Source organism: Macaca thibetana, chromosome 12 (assembly GCF_024542745.1).
Source record: "Macaca thibetana thibetana isolate TM-01 chromosome 12, ASM2454274v1, whole genome shotgun sequence".
In the NCBI taxonomy this organism is placed as follows: domain Eukaryota; kingdom Metazoa; phylum Chordata; class Mammalia; order Primates; family Cercopithecidae; genus Macaca; species Macaca thibetana.
The window spans coordinates 111173993-111198270 of NC_065589.1; the positions used below are offsets into that span (position 1 = coordinate 111173993).

The following is a 24278-nucleotide window of genomic DNA, read 5'->3' on the forward strand; positions in this document are numbered from 1 at the left end:
TGGGTGTAGACCAAGATAACTTTGGGAGGAATTTAGTTTACAGCTTAACCTTAAAGATGATAATAGCCTTTTCCAAAACTAAACCGCCTTTGTAAAACTATGAAAGTCCACAAGGTTATGGTTATGAGGGAGGCCTGAATTCTGCCAAGATGTAAGCATAAACAAAAACCAGCCATTGCTCCATAGGTCACAAGATTTGTAACTTCCCCAATTATTCCTGTAGATAACATCACTGTTTTATTGTATTGTAGATCCTAAGATTGGCCTTTTGAGATGTCTTTTCAGACTTTGGCGTTTCTTTTTTTTTCTTTTTTTTTGAGATGGGGTCTCACTCTGTTGACTAGGCTGGAGTACAGTGGCACGATCTCGGCTCACTGCAACCTCTGCCTCCTGGGTTCAAGCAATTCTCCTGCCTCAGGCTCCTAGGTAGGTGGGATTACAGTTGCCTGCCACCATGCCCTGCTAATTTTTGTATTTTTAGTAGAGACTGGGTTTCACCATGTTGTCCAGTCTAGTCTTGAACTACTGACTTCAAGTAATCTGCCTGCCTTGGCCGCCCAAAGTGCTGGGATTACAGTCATGAACCACTGCACTCAGCCAGACTTTTGCATTTCTTATCCACCCTAACCATGCGGTCTGTGGCCCTCACCCAAAGGCCACACCCATATTACCTCATCTTCAGCCAATCAACATTCCCTATTCCCTAGCCCCCAAAACCAAGCTATCCTTGAAAAACCCTAACTAACTGTGAGCCTTTGAGGAGACCGATTTGAGTAATAACTCCATCTACTGCAATGCTGCAGTCTCAGTGAGTTGATTTTATCTGTGCACCCATTGTGCATTACAATAATTTGCTAGAATGGTTCACAAACCTAGGGAAAGCTTATTTACTATTCCTGATTTCTTACAAAAGAAATTTTAAAGGATACATATAAACAGATGGAAGAGGTGAGAAATAAAATAAAATCCTAATCCCCCCCAACCAATGGAATGGACCTCCTCTTGGCCAAGAGAACCCCCAAGAAACCTTGGAAATTGAGTTTCCAGCAATAACTCTATGGGAGATAGGACACATCTCATTATACCCCCTTCCTTGCTAGCTGCCATTAGGCTTTCTTCCCTAAGGGTTAAACAGAAACCAACCCTTTCAAAAAACTCTTTGCACCACTGATTTCAGCCAACCATCTGATGCTGCTCCTCCCTTCTGTGTTTTTGACAAAGCAACTGACCAGCATTCCTTCCTGTTAAGAGACCACTGACAATGGAGTGGTTCTGGCCAGTCTATGGAGAATCCACAATAAGGGTTTTAATGTCCCGTGCTTCACCTTTTGACATAAGAGGGCTGAAAACTCCAACCTCAGATTATGCTAATGAGGCCATTTTTTTGAACAGGGGTCCCATGAAGGGACATGAAGCTCAATTGTGCATGCACATGTTTCTCCTTTCATAAATATTCATGCCTCCTCCTATAAGTTATTAAATATGTATATTCAGCCACCCTGCTCAGCATAAATTCGTGTTCCTTTTGCCACTCCCTCAAAGTGTCTGTTTCCAGCTTCTGACCAGAGGCTGTCTTTCTCAGCCTGCCAGAATAGCCACCCTCAGACCTACAACCCTTTATAAGGAATAAAGCACTCCTTTACAAATTTATGAACCTCATCATTCTTCAGTTGACAGATGCACAGCACAAGGTACAGAGGTGGGGTATGCATCTTCTATGCCTTCTCTGGGTCACCACTCTCCTAGCACCTCCATGTGTTCATTACCCTGAAAGCTCTCCAAAACCCTGCCATGCAGGGTTCTTACAGAGGTCCATTACATTGCCATAGTATACGTAATTAAATCATTGGCCGTTGGTGATTGAACTCAATCTCTAGCCCCTCTCCCTTCCTTGCAAGTCAGAGGATCGGCTGAAGGGTCCAACTTGTTGAAGCCTCAATCACCTGGTTAGTTCTCTTGACAAACAGCTCCTCATTCTAGGGCTTTTCAAAAGTCTTTTCCCTGGTTAGAAGGGGCTTGCTATGAAGGACAAAAGACGCTCCTTTTCCTCTATAACTAAGAAACTTCCAAAGGTTTTAAGAGCTATGTGCCAGGAACTGGGGATGAAGACCATATATATATTGTATTATATCACAATATTATAACTGGGTATTTTATTTGGTGGCCCTACTTCCACCACATGATAAAGGCAAGTCATCCAAGCATAAGGGAGCAACATCACCTTTTGATGGGATGAGGGGCTTGCTTGTACAGGAAAGAAAGGAGTTAATGGTGTTCAACTTTGCAGACTACCACCCTATAGCAAGAGCCATGAAAATGTATACTTCACTGTTAAACCAGTGATTCTATTTCTAGTGATTTATTTAAGCACATGAATAAATATCAGCCAAAGATTTAGCTACATGGATGTTCATTGTAGAAGTGATTATAATAGTGAAAAATAGAAAACAACCTAGATATACAAAGAGACAAATTTATTTACTAAATTATGGTATATCCCTAAAACAATGCTGTGTAACTGTTAAAAGTTATGTAGAACATCCATCTCTTTATTCTTTTTTTTTAAACAGAGTTTTACTCTGTCACACAGGCCGGGGTGCAGTGGCGTGATCTCAGCTCATTGCAGCCTCCACCTCCCGGCAATTCTCCTGCCTCAGCTTCCCAAGTAGCAGGGATTAGAGGTATGCACCACCACAACCAGCTAATTTTTGTATTTTTAGTACAGGCAGGGTTTCACCATGTTGGCCAGTCTGGTCACAAATCCCTGACCTCAAATGATCCACTCACCTCAGCCTCCCAAATTGCTGGGATTACAGGCATGAGCCACTGCACAGGCCTCTTTATTCTTTCTTCAAAAACAACAAATTTATTGAGCTCCAAATATGTGTAAAGTACTATGTTGAGCCCTGAGGATACAGTAAACAATGCAGCAAATTTCTGGCTTCAGGGATCATAGAGGCCAAAGAAGGAAGTTTGACGTTAAAGAGATAATCTGACTAATTGACTATAAGTGGGATCATTACTCAGAGAAAAAACTATTAGGTGTTATGAAATCATCAAGGGACATAATGTACTGGGGGCTGGTCTAGGAATAGGGGCAGGAAATGAAGGCAAAGGGTAGGGAGAGAGAGTATGAGGCAGAGGAAAGAGGAGCAGAATTCTAAATGTATATTCATTCACACTGAATGATGATCATAATATACAGTTAGGTATCAGATGCTAATTAGACACCCAAGTAGAGACACCAAGTGGTATTTAGATATAGAGGATGGATGGGACTCTAGGGAAGATTAGAGTTTGGTATTGATATAGTCTGGATCTGTGTCCCCACCCAAATCTCATGTTGAACTGTAATCCCCAATGTTGGAAGTCAGGCCTGGTGGGAGGTGATTGGGTCATGGGGGTGGATTTCTCAGAAATGGTTTAGCACCATCTTGTTGGTGCTGTTCTTGTGATAGTGAGTGAATTCTTACAAGATCTGGTTGTTGAAAATGTGTGCAACCCCTCCCTCCCCTCTCTTGCCCCATTCTCATCATGTGATGTTCCTGCTCTCCCTTTGCCTTCTGCTATGATTGTAAGTTTCCTGAGGCCTCCCCGGAAGTAGATGCCACTATGCTTCCTGTACAGACTGCAGAACCATGAGCCAATTACACCTCTTTTCTTTGTAAATTACCCAGTCTCAGGTATTTCTTTATAGTAATGCAAGAATGGCCCAATATAGATATATACATTTGAAAGTTACTATCCTATAGTCAATAAAGTAGACAGTGCTATTAAAAAAAAATCGGGAGAGTGGGGTATTATGTAAGCCAAGATAAGAAAGAGTTTCAAGAGGTAGAAAGTGGTCACTTGGGACAAAGGCAGCTGAGGAGTTGAGTAAGATGAAATCAGGAAAGTGACCATTGCATTTGGTGACATGAAGGTCACTGGCTAATCTCTTAGAAGTTTCAGATGTAGTGGGAGGACAGAAATCTAATTGAAATGGATTGAGGTGAGAGAACAGGTGATGTCATGGGGAAAGCCATTCATTCAGCAGCTAGACAGGAATGGGAAATCAGGAGCAAGTTTATTTACTGGTGAAAAGAAATCCCCTGGAGAGGGAAATTAAGAATGCAAGAGAGAAAGGTCGATTTGTAGGAGTAAAGTCCGTTCTAAATTACAAGGAGGTAAGATCCCGAGTAGAAGTGAAGGGTTGGCCTTAGCTAGGAGCAGAGACACATTCCTCCTATAGAAAGAATGGGTTCCCAATTCAGAATGCTAGAGAGATGAGAGAGTGCTTGTTTGCTTCTTTTTTTCATGAATCATGAATCAAGGTCATCAGTAAGAAGGAGAGGGAGGAAAGGGGAGATTAGAAACATACCAGAATAGCTTCAGCCTGGAAGGAGGAGGTTGCAGTGAGCCAAGATAGTGCTCCTGCACGCCAGCCTGGACAGAGGCAGATTCTCTCAAAAAGAAAAGAGAAGAGAAGAGAAGAGAAGAGAAGAAAAGAAAAGAAAAGAAAAGAAAAGAAAAGAAAAGAAAAGAAAAGACAAGAAAAGAAAAGAAAAGAAAAGAAAAGAAAAGAAAAGAAAATTCCCCAAGTGTACTTTAGATCTCAGGTTCATTACACTAATTTCAAAATAACACAGGTATACAACACTTCCACTTACCCAATAAACTCTACAGTTTCTCAGGGCCCCAAACAAGAGAAAAAATGATGAGGAGGAGAGCCATCATAAGTATCAAGAACAATAGTGCACCAATCAAGATGAATTTTTGGAAGAATTTTATTTAAAATCCCTAGGGGAGGCCGGGCGCAGTGGCTCATGCCTGTAATCCCAGTCTTTGGGAGGCTGAGACGAGCGGACCACTTAAGGTCAGGAGTTCGAGACCAGCCTGGCCAACATGATGAAACCCCATCTCTACTAAAAAGTACAAAAATTGGCCAGGCGTGGTGGTGAGCCCCTGTAATCCCAGCTACTTGGGAAGCTGAGACAGCAGAATTGCTGAACCGAGGCAGCGGAGGTTGCAGTGAACTGAGATCGTGCCACTGCACTCCAGCCAGGGTGACAGAGTGAGACTCCATCTCAAAAAAAAAAAAAAAAAAAAAAAAAAAAAATCCCTAGGGGAATTTAGTAATCACATGTTAAAACTGTATTGTCTTAGTCTATTTTGTGATGCTACAAAAATACCTGAGACTGGGTGATGGGGTTTGGCTGTGTCTCCACCCAAATCTCATCTTGATTTGCAGCTCCCATAATTTCCACATGAGAGTCACCTGGTGGGAGGTAATTAAATCATGGGGGCAAGTCTTTCCCATGTTGTTCTCATAATAGTGAATAAGTCTCATAAGATCTGATGGTTTTATAAATGGGAGCTCCCTGGCACAAACTCTCTCTTGCCTGTCACCACGTAAGACGTCCCTTTGCTTCCCCTTTGCTTTCTGCCATGATTGTGAGGCCTCCCGGCCATGTGGAACTGTGAGTCCATTAAACCTCTTGCCTTTATAAATTACCCAGTCTCGGATATATCTTTATTAGCAGCGTGAGAACAGAATAACACACTGGGTGATTTATTTATTTCAACTTTAATTTTTTAAAATTTAGAGACAGAGTTCGCAGTGTGGCCCAAGCTGGAGTGCAGTGGCTATTCACAGGTGTGATTATTGTACACTGTACCCTGGAACTCCTGGGCTTAAGAGAATCTTTCCACCTCAACCTTCTATGTAGCTGGGACTACAGGCACATGCTACTGTGCTCAGCTCTAAGACTGAGTAATTTATAATAAACGGAAATTGATTGGCTCATAGTTCTGAAGACTGGAAAGTCCAATATCAAGGTGCCAACATGTGGCAAGGGGCTTCTTGCTGTATTACCATATGGTGGGAGGTGAGAGGGCAAGAGCAGAGGGAGAGAAACAGATGGATAGAGGAGGCCAAACTTGTCCTTTTATAATGGCATTAATCCCACCAATGAGGATGTAGCCCTTGTGACCTAATCACCTCTTAAAGATGCTACCTCTTAACACTGTTGCAATGGCAATTAAATTTCAACATGAAAACAAAAACAAACTTAAAAAATAAATTTCCATACGAGTTTTAGAGGGAACAAATATTCAAACCCTAACATTCATTAATGTTAATGTAGCAATCAGGAAAATTCCTAAGTCATGGATGGAAGAAGGTGTCAAAGTCTTATTCAGAGTAATGCATTATAGAATGAACACAGACTCAGTGCAATAATGTCTAGTTTAGTGACTTAACCAATGCATTAAATTGTTTATCTAGGCAGGCATGCTGACACATGCCTGTCAATCCCAGCACTTCGGGAGGCGAAGGCAGGCGGATCACCTGAGGTCAGGAGTTTGAAACCAGCCTGGCCAACATGGTAAAACCCTGTCTCTATTAAATATACAAAAATTACCCAGGAGTAGTGGTGCACGCCTGTAATCCCAGCTACTCGGGAGGCTGAGGCAGGAGAATCGCTTGAACCTGGAAGGCAGAGGTTGCAGTGAGTCAAGATTTTCATTAGAAAAGAGACTAAATAAGCAATTAAATGATGTCTTTATCATGACCAAGGCAGACAAGACATGAAAGGACTTGTGAGATAAAGTCACTATGATTAAATGCAATGAACTACTGTAAATTGCACAAACTACCTAATTGACACCAAGAGTTGATCCTCCTGAGAGTATTTTTCAGAAGCTATTAGAAATAAATGAAATTTGAGAAGAGCTTTTGGGTCATCAGCATCTATATTTAGACTTTTCACATAATCATAGATCGCAGCACTTTGTCACCAAGAGGAAAATGAAATGGGGTTATCTCTTCTTTTCATTGCTTTTTTCTTTTTCATTGAATACACTAGCAGTTTCTGTGATGAGACAAATCCCATTCTAAGGCTTAAAAATAGATGTTACTATTTTCACATGGGTTAAGATACAATCATTTAAAATGTATTAGTATTCATAATGTAATACAAATTTTTTAAAGCATGGCCAGGCATGGTGGCTCATGTCTATAATCCTAGTGCTTTGGGAGGCCTAGGCAGGAGGATCTCTTGAGGCCAGAAGTTTGAAATCAGCCTAGGCAAGATAGCAAGACCCCCCACTCTCCATAAAAATTAAAAATTAAAAATTTAATTGGGCATGATGGCATGCACCTGTAATTCCAGCTACTTAGGAGGATGAGGTGGAAGGATTGCTTGAACTCAGGAGTTCAAGGTTGCAGTGAGCTATAATCACGCCACTACACTCCAGGCTGGGTAACATACTGAGACCCTGTGTCCAAAAAAAAAAAAGCAAACACTTACTGAGCACTTAAGTACTAAACATTATTCTTGCTTGTACTTTTTGTTTGTTTGTTTGTTTGTTTTGTGAGACAAAGTGTCGCTCTGTCGCCCAGGCTGCAGTGCAGTGGCATAATCTTGACTCACTACAACCTCCACCTCCTGGGTTCAAGAAATTCTCCTGCCTCAGCCTCCCGAGTAGCTGGGATTACAGATATGTGCCACCATGCCTGGCTAATTTTTGTATTTTTAGTAGAGATGGAGGTTCGCCATGTTGGGAAGGCTGGTCTCAAACCCCTGACCTCAAGTGATCTACCTGCCTTGGCCTCCCAAAGTGATGGGATTACAAGGTGTGAGCCACTGTGCCTGGCCTGCTTGTATGTATTATTTTAAGTAATCTTCAAATCACCTAAAACACCTTTATGCTATTTACTATTACTATCTACATTTTGCAGAACAGGAAACTGTGGTTCATCAAATCCAAAATAACAAAAACAGATACTTACAAATACTGCATAACTGTTCTAAGCCAAGTGTATTACAGTTGTCCCTCAGTATTCTTGGGGATTGGTTTTAGGACCCCTGCAGGTCTTTCAGGTCTGACTACAGGCAATTATGAAGGCAAAATCCAGGCATACTCAAATCTTGCAGTGGGCCCTGGGGAAACTACCTGTACAAAGATTGGCCCTCTGTATCATGGGTTTCACATCAAGAACACTGTATTTGTCATCCTCTTTTCGTTGTGGATGTGGAACCTGAGGATAAGGAGGATCGACTACATTTATTGACAAAAACTTGTATGTAAGTGGATGAGGATAGTTCAAACCAGTGTTGTTCAAGCTGTACCATGTTCAGGGGATGCCGAAAGTCTGTTTGGAGGGTCAAAAAAGTTTCACAAAAGAGGTGTCATCTGAGCTGGATCTTTAAGGATGAATAGCCAATGGGAGAAAGACAGATAAAATAACTGGAGGCTAGGCGCAGTGGCTTACGCCTATAATCCCAGCACTTTGGGAGGCCAAGGTGGGTGGATCATGAGGTCAGGAGATCAAGACAATCCTGGCTAACATGGTGAAACCCCGTTTCTACTAAAAATACAAAAAATTAGCTGGGTGTGGTGGTGCACGCCTGTAGTCCCAGCTACTTGGGAGGCTGAGGCAGGAAAGTCGCTTGAACCTGGGAGGCGGAGGTTTCAGTGAGCCGAGATCACGCCACGGCACTCCAGCCTGAGAGACAGAGCGAGACTCCATCTCAAAAACAAAACAAAACAAAAAAACAACTGGAAAAGTGTACAGCTGGAACAAGGTCCTGGTCTCACAGGAAACTGAGCATTGAGTGCAACCTGAGCAGAAAATATGAAGTTAGGGAGTGGTGGGAAATGAGGCTGAAGATGTAATGAGAGGCTGACTGTGACGGTCACGTATGAAGCTGTCAAGTTTGGGATGAATTCTGCAGTCCCACACCGCATCAGAGACATACCCATTGAGTGACAGGATCAGCTTTGGAGCGAAAAGGATGAGGTCTACAAATAAGATATTGTTCATGAACGTAAGCAGAGAAGCCACATTTATAATATGTTTCTGAGCAAATATATTAAGCTTTGAAATTTAATGACATAAAACCTGGATTTGTCACAACATATCTGCATTATGGATTGATGCTGGCAATTACCAGGTAGTATCACTGGAAGGTTTTCAACTAATAGACAGCTACATCACAGCTGCCACCTGCTTGACAGCAATTATAGAAAGCCATCCCAATTAAGATGCAATCTGATTTTAGATACGTTAAGATATAAGGGGGGAAAACAGGTTTAGAATGAATGAAATGGGGGGCACTGAAATAGGGGGCACTGCATTAAAAATATATCCAAAAAGGCTGGGTGCGGTGGCTTATGCCTGTAATCCCAGCACTTTGGGAGGCCGAGGCGGGTGGATCACAAGGTCAGAAGTTCAAGACCAGCCTGGCCAAGACGGTGAAACCCCATCTCTACTAAAAATACAAAAATTAGCCAGGCGTGGTGGCAGGCACCTGTAATCCCAGCTACTGGGGAGGCTGAGGCAGAGAATTGCTTGAACCCGGGAGGCGGAGGTTGCAGTGAGCCAAGATTGAGCCACTGCACTCCAGCCTGGGTGACAGAGCAAGACTCCGTCTCAAAAATAAATAAATAAATAAAATAAATAAAAATATATATATATATATAAATCCAACCAGCTGTCCCTACTTCCAGTCTCATCTCTCTGGTCCAAACCAACGTGATCTCTTTCCTGGATTATTACAGTAGTCTCCTGACAGGTCTCCCTGCTTCTGTCCTTAATATCCCCTCCTCTTCTCTCCCAAATCTGTTCTCAGGAGGGCATCTAGAGTCAGAGCATGTAATTCATGCAGAGTCCTCAGTGGCTTCCCATCTCACCCAGAGAAAAAGCTCATGTCCTTACAGTGGCTAGAGGGCCCTGCATGACCCAGTGCCTCATTAGCTCTCTGTCTCCATCATCCCTGCTCCTCTCCCTTTGCTTGCTCCACTCTGGATAAAAGGGCTTCCATCGCCTGAAAGTTTTACCTCTTGTTCCCTCTGATTGACCTGCTCTTCTCTTGGGTAGCTGCAAGTCTCAATTTCTGAAGTGTTTCAACAAATGCCACCTTTTCAATGAAGCGTCCTTTGCCTGTCTTTGACTCAAATTGCTATCACACTCCTACTCCCTAACTCTCATTTACTGCCTATCTGCCTTCCCTACTTGCTTGCTTATTTATTTATTTACCTTTTTTGTCAGCACTTACCACTAATACAGCATATATTTGACTTGTATATTTCTTGTCTAGAATGTTAGTGAGGAGTCTGGCTTTTGCTTAAGCCAAATGTGTGATCTTTCAGGCCCAACTACAGGCAATTACGAAGGCCTTACCTGGCAGACCTCACACAGAAAGCTGCCACCCTCTGAGAGACATTTGGTGCACAGCCAGTGGGTCACGGTCTCTGAAAGAAGTTGTAGTCAAGGACTCAGGCTCTCCTGGTCAGTCATGCTTTTCCTGTATTTACATTCCTGGCCCCAGAGTTTTCATTGCTAGATGGCTAGCAGACCTTGGGTAGACGTCCTTGGCTAGCAGACCTTGGGTAGACGTCCTTTTCAGATGCCTTTGCCAAGACCTCTTTATGCGGGGAGGAGGGAGCCCTTGATGATGCATTTCCCTACTCTGACTCATCACCCAGGACTTTTCCACTCCAAGCTCTCACCGCTGCCCTCCTGCTTCAGGGTCCATAAAACTGCTTTAAGCTCTTGCTTTTACCATTGCAGCGAGCGATTAAAGGGTCAGTTCTTTCATCTCTGGCTTGTTGCTATAACCGGCTACTCTGACAGCTCTGTCTCTCCCTGCTCAGCTGAGCTCCTGACAATTCGTTTCACAAGCGTCAGTGTTTGCTCTTTGTTTTCACTGCTGTATCTCCAGCACCTAGAACAATATCTGGCACATATCAAGTGTTCAGCAATTTTTTGAATGAATTAGTAAGTGTCTGTTAAACTAATATAATTAATTAATTCTTGGAATTGATGCCTTCTTTGTTTAAAAATTTTATTACAGATTGTTAAACCAATGTATTACGCACAATGTGAAAGGAGTTATTACAATAGATTAAAGCTTCAAATAATTCTGATATTTTCATTGCCCATGCCTTAGCTTGGGCTGCTTGTAACAAAGTCCCGTAAATTGGGTGGCTTCTAAGCAGCAGGCATTTCTTAGAGTCTGCAGGTTGCCAGTTTGAGATCAGGGTGCTAGCACGGTTGGGTTCTGGTGCAGACCCTCTTCTGGGTTGCAGATGGCTACTGTCTTGTTGTGTCCTCACATGGCAGAAATAGGACAAGCTAGCTTTCTGGAGTCCCTTTTATAAGGTCACTAATCCCTTCATGGGGGCTCCACCCTCATGACCTAATTACCTCCCAGAAGCCGCATTTTCGATAACACTGGGGGTTAGGATTTCAACCTATGAGTATTTTGAAGGGGACTGGTAGGGGGACACAAACATTGAGCTCCACTGCCGCTCACAACTTTGTTTCTTCTTCCAACCATATAATCACAGCTAAAAGGGCCAATGTTTTCTAAACTGGAAAAAAAAAAAAACCAAAAACAGAACAGATACAGTTTTGTTTGGTGTAACCAACAGGAAGAAGCCCTGGGAATTAATATTCAAAAAGAGAAGGGGGGCTGGGTGCAGTGGCTCACACATGTAATCCCAGCACTTTGGGAGGCTGAGGCGGGTGGATCACCTGGGGTCAGGAGTTCAAGACCAGCCTGGCCAACATGGTGAAACCTCGTTTCTACTAAAAATACGAAAATTAGCCAGGCGTGGTGGCGCACGCCTGTCATCCCAGCTACTCGGGAGGCTGAGGCAGGAGAATGATTTCAACCCAAGAGGCAGAGGTTTCAATGAGCCAAGATTGTGCCACTGCACTCCAGCCTGGCTGACAGAGCGAGACTCAGTCTCAAAAGAAAAAAAAAAAAGAGACAAAGAGAAGGGGTAAGATCCTGGATGTTAAGTCCTGGTGTTCCATTTGTCACTAGGTTGCCATTTGAAGGGTCTATACTAACAGAAACAAAATCCAGTATGCAAGTGGCTTTTCTTTAAGGGTTTCAAAATATCAATGGGGAAAGGGAAAGCAAATTAGAGAAAAATGTCTGGGGAAACTAGAGACATTTGTAATATTGTCAGCTTTCAACCAATCGTTACCATTGTTACAGTTCAAGAGTTGCATGCATTGGTAATGCACTCTTGCACTGTGTATGTAAGAGCAAGGAAACAAGTACTGACAGATTCAAGAGCCTTTCACTTCTTTCAAGAAGTTCCTGGGCTGCCCCAAAACTCAGACTGTCCCAGTCCAGAGGAATTCAGTCCTAGGAGAAGTTCTTAAAGGATACTACAAAGTGAAGGACTCCTGGACTGATGTGCCCTAATGAAGCCTTTGTGTATTATAGGTGTATCAATCCCACAAGTCCCCTTCCTCTAATCGCAGCTTCTTCCTACCTTACTTTCCTTGCACTGGAGTGGCATGGTAAGGGATTGTCTGACAAGACCTGTGTTAGTCTGCAGTCTGGGTGAGTGAGAAAGAAACAGGATCAACAATGGCCATAGCTGGGTGTGGTGGCTCAGCCTGTAATCCCAGCCTGTAATCCTCGGCCTTTGGGAGGACGAGGTGGGCAGATTACCTGAGGTCAGGAGTTCAAGACCAGCCTGGCCAACGTGGTAAAACCCCATCTCTACTAAAAATATAAAAAATTTAGCCAGGCATGGTGGCGCGTGCCTGTAATCCCAGTTACTTGGGAGGCTGAGGCAGGATAATAGCTTGAACCCAGGAGGCAGAGGTTGCAGTAAGCCAAGATGGTGCCACTGCACTCGAGCCTGGGCAACAGAGTGAGACTCCATCTCAAAAAAAAAAAAAAAAAAAAGAGGAAGAAGAAGACAATGGCCACAATACCCATGCATCCCTTCTCTCCCTTGAAATGTGGCCCAGTCCTTTTATGCCACCTCTAGTCCCCTAAAGCTTTTCCCAGTAAGACTCATCCACCACTCACTATTCTAAGACATTTCCTATTTCCTCCCCACACATCTGAACTGTTCTTTTGTTTTTGTTTTGTTTTGTTTTTGAAGCGGAGTCTTGCTCTGTGGCCAGGCTGGAGTGCAGTGGCCCGATCTCAGCTCACTGCAACCTCTACCTACTGGGTTCCAGCGATTATCTTGCCTCAGCCTCCTGAGTAGCTGGGGCTACAGGCACGTGCCACTAGGTCCAGCTAATTTTTGTATTTTCAGTAGAGACAGGGTTCCACCACGTTGGCCAGGATGGTCTCGATCTCTTGACCTCTGATCTGCCCACCTCGGCCTCCCAAAGTGCTGGGATTACAGGTGTGAGCCACTGCTCTCTGCTTGAACTTGTTTACTCAGTATTCCATAATGTTTTCTTTATTTTTTATTTTATTTTTTTTTTTGAGACGGAGTTTTGCTCTTGTTGCCCAAGCTGGAGTGTAATGGCGAGATCTCAGCTCTCACTGTAACCTCCACCTTCTGGGTTCAAGAGATTCTCCTTCTAAGCCTCCAAATAGGCACCCACCACCATGCCCAGCTAATTTTGTGTTTTTAGTAGAGATGAGGTTTCACCATGTTGGTCAGGCTGGTCTTGAACTCCTGACCTCAGGTGATCCACCCACCTCGGCTTCCCAAAGTGCTGGGATTACAGGTGTGAGCCACCGCACCCAGCCCTCATGATGTTTTTTTACTAAGTCAATAAACTAAATCATAGGAAGTGATTGAACAAAAGTGGCGTAAAGCACTGCCTCCTCCAGAGCACTCAGTGGTCCCTGTTCCTAGCAGCTTCAAATGTAGCCAATTAAGATTGCAATGATGGACAACAGGCTTCTCTAGCTCTGATTATCCTGTCTATAGCTGACCTCATCTACCCCCTCTTGCTGACTCGCCACTGGAGGAATAACTGTACTACATGGTTGGACTGACCCATGAGTGACGGACCAAGGGCCAGGCTGACTGGCATCTTACCTGTTCTGCAGGAACTCAAAAGCCAACCTCTTACAAAAGTTGAGTAGAGTTGCTGGGTGGAGCATTCTGGATCTGTTTATCACCTCACTGCACAACTCCTGGACCTGAGATAAGTTCCATGACAATTGTGCTGTCATCAGAAGACTAATTTATCTCAGATGTGTCAGAAAAGGGGCTGCACAGGCGACCTAAAAGTTCATCCACTCTACAGCTGGAAACTTCACCTTATGTGAAGTGGGATTTTGTTGGAGTTTGTTTAGCTGTAAGGAAGACAGCTTGAATACACATTTCTCCAAAAAAGACATACAAGTGGTCAGCAAGCATGTAAAAGGATGCTCAACATCAGTGGTCCTCAGGGAAATGCAAATCAAAACCACAATGAGGCACCACTGCAAACCAACAGGACCTCCAAAATTGGGGGAAAAAAAGTGGGAAAAAAGTCCCAAGTCCCTCTGGGGAATTCCCACAGTGCCAGGCAAATTGAGATGATTGCTCACCCGAGGGCCACCGATAAAGCAAATGGACCGTGGAGAGCAGCTGTTTGTATTGATTCTTGTAACCAACAGGCCATGGCAGGCAGAAGTGATTACAATCTCTTCTGCCACAGGAAATAGATTTCTGTCTGTTCCCCTGGTGTCCTGGGGCTCAATACTGCCTTTACTCACCTTAGAAGAGTTACCAGAGTCCAGAAACAATTCATGACAATAAATCGTAATTCAGCTTTAAAAGCACCAGAAAACACATCCCACTGGTGAAATTCTGTCTCACCCAAATATTAGCACCATGCTGGAAATTTACAGCAAAATTTATAGTATATTATACTGAAGACAAGCCAGGAAGAAAAAGAAAAAGAAAAAAATATAAAATATAAATAGAATTTCTGCCAACAAGCAGAGATTAAATAAATCATAAATTCCAACCTGAAATTAAAACTATGGATGAAAAGTGTTCATGGGTGATGAAGACTTTCAAGATTCTATGTGCTTCCCTGGCTAAAAAATGTCCTAGAATCGTAATCATAGCTCTCCGAAACGTCCATTTAATAAAATTTGTAGGCCGGGCGCGGTGGCTCAAGCCTGTAATCCCAGCACTTTGGGAGGCCGAGACGGGCGGATCACGAGGTCAGGAGATCGAGACCATCCTGGCTAACACGGTGAAACCCCGTCTCTACTAAAAAATACAAAAATCTAGCCGGGCGAGGTGGCGGGCAACTGTAGTCCCAGCTACTCGGGAGGCTGAGGCAGGAGAATGGCATAAACCCAGGAGGCGGAGCTTGCAGTGAGCTGAGATCCGGCCACTGCACTCCAGCCTGGGCCACAAAGCGAGACTCCGTCTCAAAAACAAAAAACAAAAAACAAAAAAAAAAAAAACCATAAAATTTGTAAACTATACCCAAACTCAAATCCGATCAGAATAAGCAATATAATATTAAAGGATTGTCATTTTATCCATCAAAACTAAATTCCTGTATTCCACAGGGAAGATATAACATCCATTTATAATCAGCTACCAATGTTTTTGAAAATACATATTTTCTTTTACAGTGAGACACATTAATGTTTTGAGTTTGGAGAATCTCAGAAACAATGGCCATCTGAAAATAGGTCCAAGCCTAGGAGATACAGGGAGACCCCATCTCAACAAAAAATTAAATAGTTAGCCAGGCATGGTGGTGCATGCCTGTAGTCCCAGCTACTCAGGAGGCTGAGGTGGGGCCCAGGAGGTCAAGGCTGCAGTGACCTGTAATGGTGTCACTACACTTTAGCCTGGGTGACAGAGTGAGACCCAGCCATTCCCCACCCTCACTTCCCCCCAAAAAGAAAAAGAAAATTCCTTCTCAGGAATTTTATTCAGGCTCCTACATTCTATTCAAGAAACTGTAAAGGAAGTGAACAAATAGTAGTAGGAAAGTTTTATGCAAAAGAAATGACATCTCAATAGCAATACCCATGAGGTAGGCCTACCCTGACACTTCCTTAGCTTCTGTGTAGCTCATCCAAGTGATGTCTTGCCATCAGCAGAACCAGACGGTTTTATAAAAATAAACTGATACGAAGACCTTTTCTCCAGGATTCATGCAAAGAAGATAATTACAATTTAAGATGAGCTGCCAAACTCTTCCTCTTCACATGATGAGCTTGTGGTTTCTTAGCTGTTGCACATAAAAGAGACATTTGACCAAAAATGACTCATTTTGTTATATAGCTTATAAATATTTTTAAAAAGGCAGCCCCTTTTTCTTCTTCCCTTACTATCTATCTTATCTATCTACCATCTTTCTATCTATCTATCTATCTATCTATCTATCTATCTATCTATCTATCTATCCATCCTGACTTTCTATAAGAGAGAGAGAAAAAGATAAAGCGAGACACAGTTTTACAATTGGCAGGGGCCAAAGGCATTTCATGGCTTTGGAAGTCAAACACATGTTTGTTACTCAATTGATAAATTCCACATGACAATCATAGGATGAGTTGGTTGTTTTTTCCAAGGCGTCACTACATCATGCTTCTCTTGCTTAAAATTGCTCAGCGTCAGTGGTGTCCCATTCCTCAGCAATACACTTCTTTGTTATAAACTTAAAGTCAAATTCCATACTACTTCTATAACGAAACCTACAAGAATATCTTGGATTTCAGCGCATCGTGTTAAACTTCATTTGGAAAACGAAGGAGGCAGCTGCTGAGGAAAGCAGATCAAAAGAGGATGTGCTTCTATCATCTGCTACCACACCTGAGGCTGGTACGCCTGTCCCCAGGCCCAGGGCCCTCTTTCATTAAGCCAAAATAATAGGATTGTCTCTTTCTCTCTCACGTCTCTCTATCTAGGTTGTCTTTTAAGGACTTTTCCCCTTCAGATTTGTTCTTAGAGATCAGATAAAGCTTTTTTTTTTTTTTTTTTTTTTTTTTTTTTTCTTTCCGGGGGGGATGGAGTCTTTCTCTGTTGCCCAGGCTGGAGTGCTGTGGTGCAATCTTAGTTCATTGCAACCTCCGCCTCCCATGTTCAAGCGATTCTCATACCTCAGCCTCCCAAATAGCTGGGATTTCAGGGGTGCACCATCATGCCCAGATAATTTTTGTATTTTTAGTAGAGACAGGGTTTCACCATGTTGGCCGGGCTGGTCTTGAACTCCTGACCTCAGGTGATCTGCCTGCTTTGGCCTCCCAAAGTGCTGGGATTACAGGCGTGAGGCACTGTGCCTGGCCAGATAAAGCTATTATCACCCGGATATAGTTTTATTTGATCCAGCTTCTCACAGCTTTGGAAACAGTACAGGATCCTGCTTTCCTTGAAGATAGATGGCTTTGAACCATCCATGTCCTAGGGCGGATATCAATCACACTACATAATTTTAGTAACTACAAATTTAAAAATAATTTAAGGTGCAAGAAGGCCTCCTGCCTTACTCTGGGCTTAACTGAATCAACTTTCCATTGTTTCAACTGTGAGAGAAAGAAGTTCCTCTCCTCTGGAAGGGAAAGTGTGGGAATACTTCCCTGGAGGTCCTGTCTGATCGGAGAGTGGGGAGAAGGAACCGAGCGTGCTCAGCTGAGTCCCTTTGCTGTATTCTGTTTCTCTGTCCTACTCTCCTCAAGAACCCCTCCTTCTACATCTCCATGAGAGACTACGCTTTTTTTTTTTTTTTTTTTTTGAGACGGAGTCTTGCTGTGTCTCCCAGACTGGAGCACGGTGGCGCGATCTCGGCTCACTGCAAACTCCACCTCCCGGGCTCACACCATTCTCCTGCTTCAGCCTCCCCAGTAGCTGGGACTACAGGTGCCCGCCACCACACCCGGCTAATTTTTTGTATTTTTAATAGAGAGGGGGTTTCACCGTGTTAGCCAGGATGGTCTCAATCTCCTGACCTCGTGATCCGCCCGCCTCGGCCTCCCAAAGTGCTGGGATTACAGGCGTGAGCCACCATGCCCAGCCTGGGAATATGCTTTTTATATCAGGATCTGGCCCTACAGTGGAGAGACATAAAATTTGGGATGGGTAGGATCAATTTAGAGGGAAGTTATTAGGAACCCAATTTTATCTAATGTCTATGCTTTGTTCTCCAAACCAGCCCTTTCAGTAATAGAACTGGGCTTTCTTTTTTCTCCAAGCTGTCTAATTGCTCTGTTCACTTCCGAAGTGGCTTTGAAATCAAAGGATTGATAGGAAATTATTACTTCTATAGAAACAAAGAATCCCCAAATCCTAGTGGCTAAAACAACAAAGATTTATTTCTCACTCCTGATACAAGTTCACTGGGGGTCCGATCATGTGCTTTGACTATGAGTTGCCACACAGTGGGAGTTTAAAATTTTTTTTTTTTTTTTTTTTTTTTTTTTGAGACAGATTCTCGCTCTGTTGCCCAGGCTGGAGTGCAGTGGCATGATCTTGGCTCACTGCAACCTCTGCCTCCCAGGTTCAAGTGATTCTCCTGCCTCAGCCTCCTGAGTCACTGGGATTACATGTGACCATCACCATGCCTGGCTAATTTTTGTAATTTTGTAGAGATGGAGTTTCACCATGTTGGCCAGGCTGGTCTTGAACTCCTGACCTCAGGTGATCCACCGGCCTCAGCCTCCCAAAGTGTGGGATTACAGGCGCTCACCACTGTGCCTGGCCCTTTTTTTTTAAGAGTTCTTAAAGACCAATTTCAAGTGTTAGCACCTCTGAGTAAGACTTTATTAGAAAATAGAAGTAGAAGCAATTTTCAGATTTGAATCCTGGGATGTAATTACAAGGACTGTGACAGAGTAGTGTTTTTAAACTTAACGCTTTCTATCGGGGAGCCACATTTATAATAAACAGCAAAAAGAATTATCATCGACAACTGAATAGGCCTTTTCACATCCCCCAGATTTGCTGAGAATTATTTTTGGGAATACTTAATTCAGAGCTTTTCTTTCAGGGTGTTGGCACTTTCCCTTTTTGGATATGAGTTATACAAGACTAACCTCTATTATTTCTGGATTACATGTCAGTGATGGAAAAATGAATTGAGTGCTTTGAGGGGGAAAGAAATCATTACCAGAAAAATGAATAGACCGATTGTACTGGATTACTAAAAGTCGGGGCTCTGGAAAGATCTTTGGTTTGATTTTCCGGGAAACGTATCTTCTTGGATACTCTTCAGAGTTGTGATAAATTCCTCCAGCAGCAGGTGGGAGGTAGGCCTGTTTATACCACACTTTCTCCTGGTCCTGGGCTTCCTAGGCTGACTTCAAAGAGAGGTCTTTTCTTTGCTGTGTGGTATTTAAAGAAAAAAACTGCTTTGAACTCTCAGATATCGGGCATTTTGGGAACAGTCAACAGCCAGCCAGATTTACATGTTTATCACTTTTGCCATAGGATGCAGAAAATTTTTTCCCTCACTCAGTGAACAGTGGTATTTATCTGTTCCATAGGTATGTACTATGTGCCAGATAGTACTGTGTACTGATGATACAACAATGATCAATTCTGATAGTTCTTACCTAACAGAGTTCTCAGTTATGGATCAGGGAGGTGGATCTAGACAGGTAAACAGCTTACAATTCAGGGTGAGAAATGCCATGATAAGGACATACCAGATGCTGTGGGAATCATGCAGATAACAGAAAACCAAACACCACATGTTCTCATTCATAAGTGGGAGTTGAACAGTGAGAACACATGGACACAGGGAGAGAAACATCACACACCAGGGCCTGTTGGTGGGTGGGGGGCTGGGGGAGGGAGAGCATTAGGAGAAATACCTAATGTAGATGACGGGTTGATGGGTGCAGCAAACCACCATGGCATGTGTATACCTGTGTAACAAACCTGTACATTGTGCACACGTATCCCAGAACTTAAAGTATAATAAAAGGAAAAGAAAACAAAAGAAAAGGAGATCAGAGAAGACTTTCCTAAAGAAGTGACTTGTAATTGTGATCTGAGGGATCGTAAGTCATAACCAGAGGAAGAGAGGGTGAGCAAAGGCCCTGAGAGTGGAGACAGCGTGGCATATTTGAAGGACTGAAGGTAGAAAGTATGTGTGTAGGTGAGGGGAAAAGACACTGTTTTTAGGGAATTGTTGAATAGGAAAGGAATACGGTGTGAAGTTAAAGTGTAAGCAAGTACAAGGTCCTGCAATGTCTGGAAAAACCTGTTAGGACTCGCAGCCTCTATCCTCAGGGAAAGTCACTGAATTACTTTTAGCAGACAGGATGCATAATTGAACGTACGTTTCTGGAAACCACTTTGATTTTTCTGTTGCCAATGGATTAGAAGCGACAAAGTCTGGAGATAGGAGTTGGAAAGACCAATGGGGGGGGCTATGGAGGCATCCAGGTGAGAGATGGTGGTAGCCTTGAGACTATACATTGGCGGTGAAAGGCACAGACTGGGTAGATTTGAGAAAAGTTTAAAGGTAGAATTGACAAGACTTGGTGACAGACATGATATGGATGGTGTAGGAAAGGGAGGAATCTAGCATAATACTGAAAAGGCTCAAGGTTCTGGGTTGGCAGTGAGATCATTTAATAAGACAGGAAACCCAGGAGAAAGAGCAGACTGGGAGGTTAAGATCATGAATTCAATTTGGGGCATGTTGATTTGAGGTATTTATTAGAGGCTGTTGATGACCCACTCATATCCCCTTGACCAACCATTGAAGCGAGTGGCAAAATTGCCCAGTGGCTGAAACAACGGACTATGGATACAGTCAATGCATGTTATAAATCATAGTTCTTTCAATTAACTAGCTGTGGGTCATGGTACAACTTCTTTTATCTGTTTCCTCCTCTATGAATTGGAGACAGTCACTACCTCATGGGGTTGCTATACATACTAAATACCTGTATACATAATAGAATTTCCCATGTAAACTCCATCGTCAAGCAACATCTGAACTCTACATAGCAGAAGGCCCTTCTCTCCTTGTCCACTAAGCACTTGCTATTTGTGTTTGCAATTATAGTACAGGTATTTTCATATCAGTATCGTCTTTATTGACAAAAGCCCTCAGCAGCAGTGTATTAGTTTCCTACTGCTGCTGCAACAAATTAGCACAAACTTAGTGACATAAACCAACACAAATTTATTACCTTGTAGTTCTGGAGGTCAGAAGTTTGAATTGGGTCTCGTGGAGCTAAAATCAAGGTGTTGGCAGGACTACATTCCTTCTGGTGGAGTCTCTGGGGGAGAATCTGGTTTTTTGCCTGTTTCTTTTCCAATTTCTGCATTTCTTAGCTTGTGGCTCCTTTCCTCCATCTTCAAAGACAGAAGGTAGCATCTTCAAATATCTTTCTGCCTTACTCTTTGGGATTCCTCTTCTACTAAAAGGATCCTTGTGATTACACTGGGCCCATGCAGATAATCCAGGATAATCTCCTTGTCTTAAAGTCAGCTCGTTAGGAACCTTAATTCCACGTGCAACCTTAATTCCTCCTTGCTATGTGTGTTAGTCCACTTGTATTGCTATAAAGGAATACCTGAGACTGGTTAATTTATAAAGAAAAGAGGTTCATTTGGGCTCTGCAGGTTATACAGGAAGTATGATGTAGGCACTGGTTTCTGGTGAGGGCCTCAGGAACCTTCCAATCATGGCAGAAGATAAAGGGGAGCAGGAGTGTCACATGGCAAGACAGAGAGGGAGCAAGAGAGGAAGGGGAGGTGCCAGGCTCTTTTAAACAACCAGCTCTCGAAGAAACTACCAGAATGAGAGCTCACTTATTACCACGGGGTGGGTACCAAGCCATTCATAAAGAATCAACCCCCTTAATTCAAACACCTTCCACCAGATCCCATCTCCAACACTGGGGATCACATTTCAATATGAGATTTGGAGAGAGACAGGCATCCAAACTACATCACTATTCAACATAACACATTCATAGGCTCTGGGGACTTAGGGATTCTTTTTTATTCATAGCTCCATTTTTCATACTGTCTTATTGCGTTGTGTCACCCTCTGCTAGGACTAACATTTCCAAATCTTGTGATATTCTTGTACATAATATGTGTTGTGCAATAAAAATATGTCTGGCCTGAAAGCAGTAGTGATGATTTTTATTTTATTATTCATAATTTATATGAGAAACACAAAACTCAAACTTTCAAGTGACATAGTAAATAGGTGGTAGAAAATAAATATCCATAGGACTTTTTCCCCAGTCTTCCTAACAATGACAAGATAGCAGCTGGAAGATTATGAGAAAGCAATAAATATTAAACACCAATGGAAACAGTGGCTGTCTAAAGGCACCCAGAGCACACAGTCAATCTTTACTAATGATTCTTTTCCAGACCTAAAGTTCTCTATTGGCACTACCCTATAAAGCTTTAATGAGCTCTATTCCACTCTGATCTGGGAAGGAAGGGAGAAGTAAGAAAGGGAAGCAGAAATGTAGATGTCATAAATATGAACAAAGACCCCAGAGTATGAGAAGAGCAACCTCAACCACCCACCCAACCATCCTCTAGTACAAGAGGCCAATTCACACAGGGGCCACAGCCCAGGCTGCCAGGCTGACCTGTGCCAAAAGAGATGTTACCTGAAGGCCGCTGAGTGGTCCCAGCTGGCTGCAGCCTGAAACGCTTCTTAATCTATCTGTCTCTAAGTAGAAAAGTCAAATAAAGTCATTAATATCTCTGCAATAAATAGTTTACGAGATTGATCGGCAGATTAGCAAAGGATCCAAGAGAATGGGACCTTGGCCTAGCAAAGAAGCAGGCAAAGTTTCCCAAAGGTATGTTGCAGGTCACCCTGGGCAAAGTAAAGGAACTGAGCACCAAAAGCATTTAAACAACTTCCTGGAACCCCCCACATCCTCATTTTCAGATACATAAAATTGGCATTAATGACCTATCATACGAAAATAGCTTCTACTTTCTGAATACGAATTAAACATCAGACCTGGTACTAGGTACATTATACGTATTATCACTAGTTCACTGGGTTCCTTTCAGCACCTACAATTAACAGAGAGGGCCAATTGCAGTGGCTCACGCCTATAATCCCAGCACTTTGGGAGGGCGAGGCAGGCAGATCACCTGAGGTCAGGAGTTCAAGACCAGCCTGATCAACATGGTGAAACCCCATCTCTACTAAAAATACAAAAATTAGTCAGGCATGGTGGTGGGCGCCTGTAGTCCCAGCTACTTGGGAGGCAGAGGCATGAGAATTGCTTGAACCCGGTGGGGGCTGAGGTTGCAGTGAGCTGAGATGGTGCCACTGCATTGCAGCCTGGGCGAAAAAGTAAGACTCCATCTCAACAACAACAACAACAACAACAACAAACAAAAACAAAACAAAAAAGAAAAAAAACAAAAAACCCCCAAAAAAACAGAGAGGGATCTGAGGCCAGAGAAGTTCAGTTACTTACCTAAGGGCACACAGTTGATACATTTCATGGCTGGGATTCAAATTCAAGATGTCTGACTCCAGAGCCCTACCTTTCAATCAGGAAGTACCTTATACAATCTTTTCCACAGGATGGTTTCTTCCTCAGTGGGAGAATGATTTAAATCATCAGCTCATCTTGTCCTATGACAAGTGGCTTTTTCTAGGTTTATTTGGGACAAATGCATAAACTAAAAGCTATGCAAGAATATCAGCAAGGGAAATAAATGAATGAGAGCTAGGTATATTGCTCCATTCTGCATCTCCAGAAAGGGTTAACTTTTGGCAGTTTAGCTGAGATGTGGGAGAACAGATGTGTAATACTTTGTATCAACAAATATTTAGTGATGCCAGAAACAAAGATGGCTTCTGGTATTTCACACCTAGCCTTCAGGAAGGCCTGTTAAACTTGATTTTCCTCTCTGCCTTGGAGAGACACGAAGTTGCTAAGCTACCATGGGGAAGGCAACTTCCGCTGTAATTGCTTTCCCAGTTTTCATACTGCCCTAGAATTTTTAGTTTTCCACTTTTGCTGAATCATTTTCACACCAGCACCTAGGACAATGACAATGAACTGTAAAAGCATGTCACTGGGTACGTCATGACCATCCACCAAAGTCTAATTAGCTGGTGCTTTCACATGGGAGAGTACTTACCGTCCATAGCCACTGTGTTCTTGTAAAAATAGGCTAGAATTACTCTCTCGCTCTTTCTGAAAGAAGTAGGGAGAGGGTTAGAGTTATTGTGTTGAAAGAGAACAGGACAATAACGGCCACAAAATGAAATCACAAGCAAAACCTTGCTGATACAACTCTATTTTGTTTTGTTTGCTTTTTGAATTTTTTATTTTAAATATTATTATATAGTGACTTTGAGTTTTTGAATTTTATTTATTTATTTTGAGACGGGGTCTCGCTCTGTCACCCGGGCTGGAGTGCAGTGGCACGATCTCGGCTCACCGCAACCTCCGCTTCCCAGCTTTAAGTGGTTCTCCTGCCTCAGCCTCCCCAGTACCTGGGATTACAGGCACATGCCACCACGCCCGGCTAATTTGATGGCTGATGAATGTATCATCATCCTTAACTTCTTAAAAGTTAATTTTTTTTTAAATTGAGGT

At 42.9% G+C, this 24278-nt stretch overlaps 1 long non-coding RNA gene across 1 annotated transcript in view; it reads right to left on the minus strand.

Annotated features, from left to right (window-relative positions):
• Window positions 1-23981, minus strand: part of LOC126932860 (uncharacterized) — a 68839-nt gene extending 44858 nt beyond the window's left edge. The window contains exons 1-3 of the long non-coding RNA XR_007718350.1: window positions 22314-23981; window positions 20865-21030; window positions 15765-15952 (exon numbers count right to left, since the gene is read on the minus strand). This is a non-coding gene — a long non-coding RNA (uncharacterized LOC126932860). The remainder of the gene's footprint in view (window positions 1-15764; window positions 15953-20864; window positions 21031-22313) is intronic.
• Window positions 23982-24278: the final 297 nt, after the last annotated feature.